Consider the following 8,991-nt stretch of genomic DNA (forward strand, 5'->3'; position numbering starts at 1 on the left):
TGCAGCTGGGGCTGGAGTGTGGCTGGGGGCGCAGCCTGAGCCCAGCAGGCCCAGGCCCCGGTTTGATTCCCAGAACTACAAGATTAATTCATTAGCTAAGGTAGCAGGGTGGCAAGCCCCTCTGGGGGGCTGTGGTTTGTCCTTGCAGCCTGGCTCAGGGCACACACTCCCTCTCCCACCTGGCCACCGTCCGCATCCAGGAGAGCATTCCATTTGATATTTGGTCTTTGAACCCAGTTCCCCACACAGGGCCCCAAGAACTCTGTGATTTCCTGGGTGGCAGGAGCTCCTGGGTTCTGTGAGGTGACTCTGGGTGGGCCCTGGCCACCAGGGACAATCATATGACCAGAGGGCTGAAGTTCAAGCTGACCACCAGTGCCTGGTGGCCTGATCCATCTTGAGAGCCCAGGAGCACTGGGCTTGGACGGCAGCTGGTGGTGGCATCCTGTGCCAGGGGCGGCGTGCCCTGCTCTCTGCCCCTCAGGGAGACGCTGAGCTCTGCCCGCCCACCCGCACGCTGCACATGGCTCCACCTGGCTGGTCACCTGTGTCTTTCCCAGCTCCTTTATGACAGACCAGTAAGTGTAGGTGTCTCTGAGTTCTGTGAGCCGCTCCAGCAGATTAATTGATCCTGGTGTGTGGCCAGTCGTCAGAGTGGAGGGGCCGGTTTACTGCTGTCCATGAGCCCCAGGGGACAGACACAGGGCCGCCCCATCCCGAGGCCTGCTCCCACTCCAGGCAGGTCGTGCCAGGATTGGACTGGACTGGAGGCCACCAGCTGGCCCACTTTGGGTTGGGTGGCAGTGGGGTGTGTCTTCTCCATGGCCAGCCTCGAGGTGGTGCCCCGATCACACTGGATGTCACAGGATGGGGAGTGGGCACATCTGAGGTCCTGCCTAGCACAGGCTCGGGGCACAGCCCAGACCAGCACGGGGCAGCCCTGGAGCTCCCCGCCCAGGGTGCCCGCTGGACCTGCCTGGGATCTGCAGCCCTGGGCTAACTGTGTGGACAGCTCAGAGGCCCACGCTGTCCCCTCGAGACAGACAGGCTCCAAGCATTTGCTCCCCGGGCCTCTCTAGAATGAGGCAGAGGCAGGCTTCATGGGTGTCGTGTCCTTGCTGCCCTCCTCCCGTCCCCTCTGAGGACCTTGGTGACCCACTGGTACACAGCCTGTCCAGAGCTAGAGCTAAGGGCCCAGGAAGGCCACCAGGGTCTGTGGGAGGGAATCTAAACCCTCAAGAACCTCAAGGTTTCAGGGAGGCTCGGCCAAGGTGGCCGCCAAGTAGAGACCCCAGGTGTTCAGACCAATGGAGGGGTTGGTGGCAGAGCAGGCCAGCGTCCACCAGGGGTTAGGGGCTACTGGTGGTCAACTTTCAAGTTCTCCATGTGAACCACGACAAATGACCCTGAACTGGGTGGCTCAGGACGACAGGCATCTGCCCTCCACCTGGGAACACACTGTGTGCACAAAGCCCCCTGCAAGGCTGGGGGGGGGGGCGACGTGGCCCCTCCTGGTCCCTGCCCTGGAAGGCGCGCTCCGTCCCACAAGCTGGGGCTGCAGGACCTGCCCCTGGCGGTGTCACTCTGGGAGGTGCCAGCTGGCTGCCTCCCGGGGGATCTGGGCGTACCAGACAGCTCTTCGGCCTGGCCCTTAGAATATCACCCTGAGGGAGAAAGGAACGTGGGCTTAAGGGGACGGTGCTTCCACCTAAGTGACCACTTGGCTGGCCAGGCTGCACCCAGAGATCACACCCTTACACCCTCACGCACACCCGCTCCCCTGTGGGTGCAGAGCCCAGCCCACTGCCCCGCCACCCTGCCCAGGGATGCACACATACCGCATCATCTCCCCCATGCATTGAATAGGCACCATCTGCATGGCACCCTGGCTAGGAGAGACGTGTGTCTTTTGTTTTCCTTCTGAGGAGCTCCCCGTCTTGAGTGAATGATCCTGTTGTTGACGTTCCTAACGGCCGGCCTCCGATCCAGCCTGGCTCTGTAATCTTTTTCCAAATGCCACTTTTGTTTAACAACCTGCCGCGGAGGGGAAGTGGCTGTTCCTCCGTTTCCTTCACGACAGGCCAACAGCGCTGCCTGGACAGCAGCGCTCAGACCAGGAGCCATGTCTGGGGGTTTCGCCCACCCAGGTCCCGGCTGCCCGCCCAGCCTGCCCCTCCTGCTGCGTCAAGAGGGTTTCTGCTCCTGAGGGAGGGCCTGTCTGCAGGACTTGGGCTGCACTGGCTCCGTCCTCCCTGCCTCTGGCAGCCAGAGGGCCCGTTCCCATGGCCTTGGACAGCGCCCACGTGGCCAGGCAGAGCCCCTCTGCTGGGCGGGGAAGGGCCCCTGCTGCTGTCGGTCAGTTCCCGTCTGGGGTGGAGCTGGGTGGAGAGAGGCTCCTGAGCCCTGCTTCTCCTCCAACTGGCTCCTGTCCCTGGGGCCAAACATGGTGACCATGCACCTGAGCAAGAGCGGGTGTCTGACGGCACTCGGCCCTTGTCCTGAGATGTACGGGCCCCAGGATGGCAGTCAGGTAGTGGGTTAGGGCTCCATCCTCTGTGACCAGCTGGACACTCTCGCAGCCTCCTGGCCCGTTCTTGTCTTCTCTGGAAATCCCGAGGCCTGATAATAGAGGCATTCATTCTGTTCCTGAGCTGCTGCAGGCTGGGGGAGCCGAGTGGAGATAATTTGCTCCTTCCTGCGACAGCTAATGATTAGCTTCCTGATAGCAAGTTGTTGGCTCCCATCGATCTGCCTACACAGCCAGGCACTGGAGAAATGGCTTCAAGAAACATAATCCCAAGGCCTTAGCGCTGTGCCTTCCAGAGCAGTCCAGATCTGTGGGGCATTCCAGCTCTGAGTGGCTCTGAGCAGCCCTCCCTGCCTGGGGCCGCAGGCTGTCCATGCTGGAGGCCAGGAGCTAGGGGCATGGGGCTCCTCCAGCTCAACACCTGAGGAAATTGACCTGAGGCGGACTTTGAACTGCCTCTGAACCTGCCCCGGAGTTGACAGCCTGACTGTCAGGCTGCGATTTGGAATAACTACCGCTGAGCAGAGAAGGCAGGAGCTGCGGAGTGTCCAAGTGGACTCAGCCCTGGGCTCGCCCCTCGCCCTCTGCCTGCCCCTTCCCCCAGTGAAGGGGACAGAGCAAACGCTTCTCCTGCCTCAGCTGGAGTGACCCTTCCCCTGAGCTGGAGGCCCTGTCATTCCTGAAGAACCCTTCAGAATCCTGGCTATGTGGCTCCTGCAGGGTGCAGGACTAATCTCCCCTCACAGCCTCTCTCCCTGCAACTCTGCAGCAGGACAAGTGGGGACTGTGAAGTGTTCAGGGACAGCAGACTCCCTTTGTTTCTTGGTGGCGGGATTTCAGCTCCCTGCAGGGAGTGGGCAAGGTCCCCAGGCCCAGCCTCCTCCCCGAGAGTGGGGTGCTGACCCACGCCCTAGGCCCCCCAGAGTCAGAGAGAGATGGATGTGAGGGGAAGGCCATGTGGGAGGAGCCCAGCACCCGGGGACTACCCAGACAGCTAAAGGCCTGACCAGGTCCTTCAGGGTCCTGCTCCTTGCATGCAGTGAAAGACAGGTAAAGGCCAGGGACTTGGGGTGAAATGAGTCTTTTGGTGACGCTGGTTTTCAAACTGCTGTATGTGTGTTCAGGCACCGGCTGACTTGCGCCTCAGGGCATCATTAGAGTCTCTCAGGACAGGGCAGCTCCCTACTCCCCGCCCACCCGCCAGCACCCTGTCCTTCTGTTAAGAGCAGGAGGCTGCTGTGCGCGCCCTCCACAAGGTAGCCCCTCCCCCGGGCCCAGCCCTGCTGGTTCCAAGGCAGCCTCCGCAGGGCAGGGTTGACTGGGTCCTCCCTGACCCTCTGGGCATTGCCAGGACCCCAGGCCACAGACCTGCACGTCTGATCTGGAACCTGCTGACACCAAACCCATGGGGCTGGCCCTTTCCACTTCCAGAGCCTGAAGCTGACAGGCAGGCCGGCCGGGGAGCCCCCTGCGACCCCAGAGCAGAAGCAGAGCTGGGCCTGCTGTGTGTACAGGCTGGGCTCCCGGGGACCCGGGGCCTGGGGTGCGGGTCAGGAGTGCAGAATGGGGTGTGCCGGGCACACAGATAAACCCCACGCCAAGTGTGTGGGAAGCACACGGGTGGTGGCTGCGGGGAGGACCTCCCAGCAAGGCCCCGAGTCACTGCTGCCCTGCCCCATGTCAACCCCTGCCTCTGGGAAGCAGGGTCCCTGCTGCCCCGAGCCTCCTGCTGCCCCGGAGCCTCCTGCTGCCCCCGAGCCTCCGGCATCCGGCTGGTGTGAGGTGAGGAGTCAGCCCCTCCGAGGACGGCCCGGGCTGTAGCCGCCTAGGTGAGGGGGACAGAGGGAGGGGCAGCTGAGAACTGTCACAGCCCTGGTGAGTTACCCAGTGCCTCAGGCCTGCCACCTGTTGAGGGCTCCCAAGGGCCAGGAGGACCCGGGTGCCAGTGCCAGCTGGTCTCCTGGCCTGGCAGCACTGCGGAGGCCGGGGAAGCAGGTGTACTCCTCTGTGTCCAGGAGTGTCCCCCTGCGAGGGCCTGTGATGCGACTCAGACCCTGCCTGCCCTGAGGGGCACACCACCACACAGAGCAGGGGTGGCAGTGTCACCCCAACACACTGCCCTGTAGCTCTCCTCTGCCATCTCATGGCCCTGACTGGCTCATGGCCAGGGTCAGTGCTCAGCTCCTCCAGTGGTCAGTGTCCTGCTGGGTGGCCCTGTTGATGCCCTCACTCCCTCCCTGATCCGTTGTGTCTCTGCAGGCCTCCCTCCCCTGCCTCCCCACAGCCCCTAGGCCCTGTGCAGTCAGTCGAGGAGCCCACGGGTGCTTGGCGCAGCTTGGCCATCCTGGACCTTTGGGGCCCTGTGAGGGTGAGCTGGCATGAGCCTCAGAGTCCAGCTGCCTGTGCCCCGTGGCGCCTGAGTCTGAAGCCCTGTTTCCTCTCCCTGCACACCCCATGGGCTCTGGTGAGATAGCCGCACAGTAACTCAGACTAAAGGGTGAGGGACGGCCAAGAAAGGCAGCTTCTTTGTTCTTTTTACTTTATAAGAAAATATTTCAAAAAGAAAGAAGAAAAACAAAACGAAACAAAGATTTGGATGTGGAGCACCCAGGCGGGCAGGTGTGTAGAGCCAGGCCAGGGCCCTCGGGCAGGACTGCTGCGGCACCTTCTGCTGCGGTTCTCTCAGATGCTGGAGAAGAGGACCTTCAGCCACACTGGGACAGCAGCAGCCAGGAGCTCTGTGGCCCCTGCAGTCTCTGCTCTGCTCCCGAGATGAAGGTCACTCTGCCCAGAGTGTGGCCGACATCCCTGGTTTACAACCAGCCTCTGAGCCCAGAGCCCCTCAGTAGCTCAGATCCAAGAACCTTCCTTCCCAGCCACAGAAGTGGAGAGAGGCTGTGGGGGCAGCATGGGCCAGGAATTGGAGCTCAGAGGGAGAGGGGAGGAGGGGAAGGAGGGAAGGAGGGGAGATGGAGGGGGAGGGAGGGGGAGGGGAGGGGGAGGGGAGGGAGGGGGAGGGGAGATGGAGGAGGGGAGAGGGGAGACTGAGGGGGAGGGGAGGGGGAGGGGAGGGGAGGGGAGGGGAGGGGAGATGGAGGAGGGGAGGGGAGGGGGAGGGGAGATGGAGGAGGGGAGAGGGGAGACTGAGGGGGAGGGGAGGAGGAGGGGAGGGGAGGGGAGGGGAGGGGAGATGGAGGAGGGGAGAGGGGAGACTGAGGGGGAGGGGAGGAGGAGGGAAGGGAGAGGGAGAGAGGAGGGAAGGGGAGGGGGAGGGGGAGGAGAGGGAGGGGGAGGGAAGGCAGTTTTCTGGAGGAGGGCTTCCTGAATGGGAAGGGGAAGGAGTAGGAGGAGGAGAGTGAGGCAGGAGGAGGGGGAAGAGGGAGGGGGAGAGGAGGGGAAAAGCAGGGGAGGAGAGAGGACAGTGAGGAGGGGAGGCATGGGTTGGGGCTGGGCTGGGGGGGTGGGCCCTCCCTGTCTGCCCAACAAGGCGTCTGCTCACTCCCACAGTCTGCTGGGGTCTCCCAGGTGGGGAATCTCTGCTGCGGCCTCCACTGCCCTCCTGGCTGCCCTTTCTCTCGGCCAGCGGCCAGCGTTGGAACGTGGGCAACAATCGCTGTTTCCCCAGAGGACAGGCAGCTCGCCCTGCGGGGCCAGCGTTCTGGAATGCGTGCTGCGGACATCCATCACGGCCCTGGCATAAATCCAATTAGAGGAGAACAATCTGTAAGTCACCGACTGTGTTTACAGCTTCCTAAATTCACTCTTCTTCCTTAAGAACAAAACAAGACAGAAGAAGAGGATCCACTGATGGGCCACAGCAGGCAGAGCAGACTGCCAGCGCCCCAGGCCACCTCCCAGCCCTCCGGGCCACCCACCTCCACCACCTCCAGCCGCCTCCCTCCCCTCAGTCTGTCCCCCGGGCAGCCCCCCCCCTCCTAGATTGCTGTGGAGTCAGAAGAGCCCTCTGGTGCACTCCTGGGCCTTGGAGGTGTAAGTACCAATCGTCATTATTGTGTCGTGCTTTCTGGACACAGTCATTAGCTGCAAACCAGCCCTTGGTGAGAAGTGGAGGACCTGAGGCCAATTAGGCTCCTAATTAGTGACTTCCAGGTGTGGCGGATGGCCCAGCTACCGACTGCTGCAATTAATCCTGGAAAGTCCTAAATTGCTCTTGAGGGAATCAATGACTGGGTGGGGCTGCTGCCTGCTCTGGAGACTTGAGCTCGGTGGAGGTTGGCAGGGCAAGTATCAGAGGCCCTCAGCGATAGCCTTGAGCCGGGGTCACCAGAGACCCCTCCAAGGTTCAAGCCAGGGCAGGCGTCACTGCCCAGCTCTGCCTCAATCCCCTTCCTGTCCAACAGGACAATGGGGACCTTAGTTGTGCAATGCACACTTGCTCTATTCTGGCTGTAAACCAGCTGCTCCAGGCTTCAGCAACCAGGATGAAGCTGAGGCTGTTGCATCAGTGGGGAAACTGAGGCAGGGGTAGGTTAGTAACCCCCTAGGCCCTCCAGGTCTGCCCAGGGCCTAAAAGCCCCCCAGGGCCATGCTGCTGGAGAAGCACCCTGTGCAGGAGGACCGCCTGGTGTTCTGACCTTCCTGCCACCCTCCCCCTGAGAGGCCCCTGGTGTGCCTGAGTCTCATGGAGGGCCTTGTCCTAATTCCAGGGTGGCACCACTGGATGTGCAGTTTGGCTTTGAGGCAGCTGGGGGAGCCAAGGGACTCCTCTTCTCCTGTAAAACAGTGAGGGAGCACAAGTGGTCTGTCCTCTAGTGCAACTACTCAGCCATGGAAAGGGAGGAAGCCATCTGCCACCCACTGGCACCACAGGGACGCCTCAGAAGCCCTGCGATCAGGGAGGAGCCACTAAGCTGACAGAAAGCCCTCATCTATTGATGTGAAGTCCTCATAGGTTCTAGGAAGTCTTCATCCACTGACAGGAAGTCCTTGTCCTTTGACAGGAAGTCCTCATCCACTGACAGGAAGTCCTCATCTATTGATAAGAAGTCCTCATCCACTGACAGGAAGTCCTCATCTGTTCTAGAAAGTTCTCATTTGTTCTAGAAAGTTTTCATCCACTGACAGGAAGTCCTCATCTGTTCTAGAAAGTTCTCATCTGTTCTAGAAAGTTTTCATCCACTGACAGGAAGTCCTCATCTGTTCTAGAAAGTTCTAATTTGTTCTAGAAAGTTCTCATCCACTGACAGGAAGTCCTTATCCACTGACAGGAAGTCCTTATCTGATCTAGGATATCTTCATTCACTGACAGGAATTTCTCATCCACTGATAGGAAGTTCTCATCTGATCTAGGATGTCTTCATTCATTGACAGGAAGTCCTCATCTGTTCTAGGAAGTTCTCATTCTTTCTAGGAAGCTTTTATTCTCTGGCAGGAAGTCTTATCCTTCTAGGAAGACTTCATAGCAGTGGAGAGCCCAGCTGAGTGGTTGGGAGCTAGCAGGACCAGGGCACGGGGTTCCAGTGTCTTTGTGGAGCACTGAGAATGTTCCAGCAGATGTGCAGTGGTCCTGCAACCACAGACACCCAGAACCTGACGGATTGTGCTCCTGGGGTGGCAGACTTGTGTGCCATGTGATATGCATGTTAATAAATCTGTTTTTTTTTTTTAAGCCACCACTCTGGTTGGAGGGGCCCAGACCCTGTCAAGGGCAGAGATGGGAGGAAAGGAATGGAAGAGGGAGCTGGAGGCAGGGCAGCTTCTGCAGGTGGTCCACCCTGTGGGGCCAGGTCAGGGGCTTCTCCCTCAGGGAGAGGATGCCAGGAAGCTGAGTGTCTAGTTTCTGCTTGGGGCTTTCCCTAGACAGGACTTGCTTCCCTAGGCTCCTTCCAGGGAATCCAGCCAAGCGACCTTCTGACCTGGGTGACCTTCCTGGTCACCACGTGGGCTCTGAATAGGACCAGCACTGATTCTCAGCTGTGGTTTCTGTGGCCAGGGAGCCGGTTGGTTTCTTGCTCACAGCTGGTCACAGGCCCTGTCCACTTCCCAGCATGGAGGGGCTGGCCCAGAGCTTGGGGAAGGCCCGCATCCAGCTTAGTGCAGAAACACCTGGGGGGGGGGGCTGGGGGAGGGAACCAGGCTGCCAGCTCCCACTGGGATGGGGGGAGCCCTGGTGTGGAGGGGACTCTGTCCCTGCTGGCAGGCTCAGGCCAGGCCTGTCCTGCCCCCTGCTGCCCACTGGTAGTAACTGTGGTCCTGCCCAATGCTCCTGCACTGGGTGCCCGCTAAGAGCCAGGACCTGGCCCCTGCTCAGAGCCCACAGCCAGAGCTCTGGGCACCTGGCCACTCATCTGTTTTGGCCACAGGGGTTCCATGTGCCCTTTGGGGGCAGGAGCATGAGGTCACCTTTGCTGGGGATCCTCCGATTGGGGATCCACCAGCCTCAAGCTGGGAAGGCAGCACAGCTCAATAGAACATCCTGGCATCCCCAAGGCCTCTGCCTCTGG

The sequence above is a fragment of the Spermophilus citellus genome (assembly GCF_964194105.1).
Source record: "Spermophilus citellus genome assembly, chromosome: 4".
In the NCBI taxonomy this organism is placed as follows: domain Eukaryota; kingdom Metazoa; phylum Chordata; class Mammalia; order Rodentia; family Sciuridae; genus Spermophilus; species Spermophilus citellus.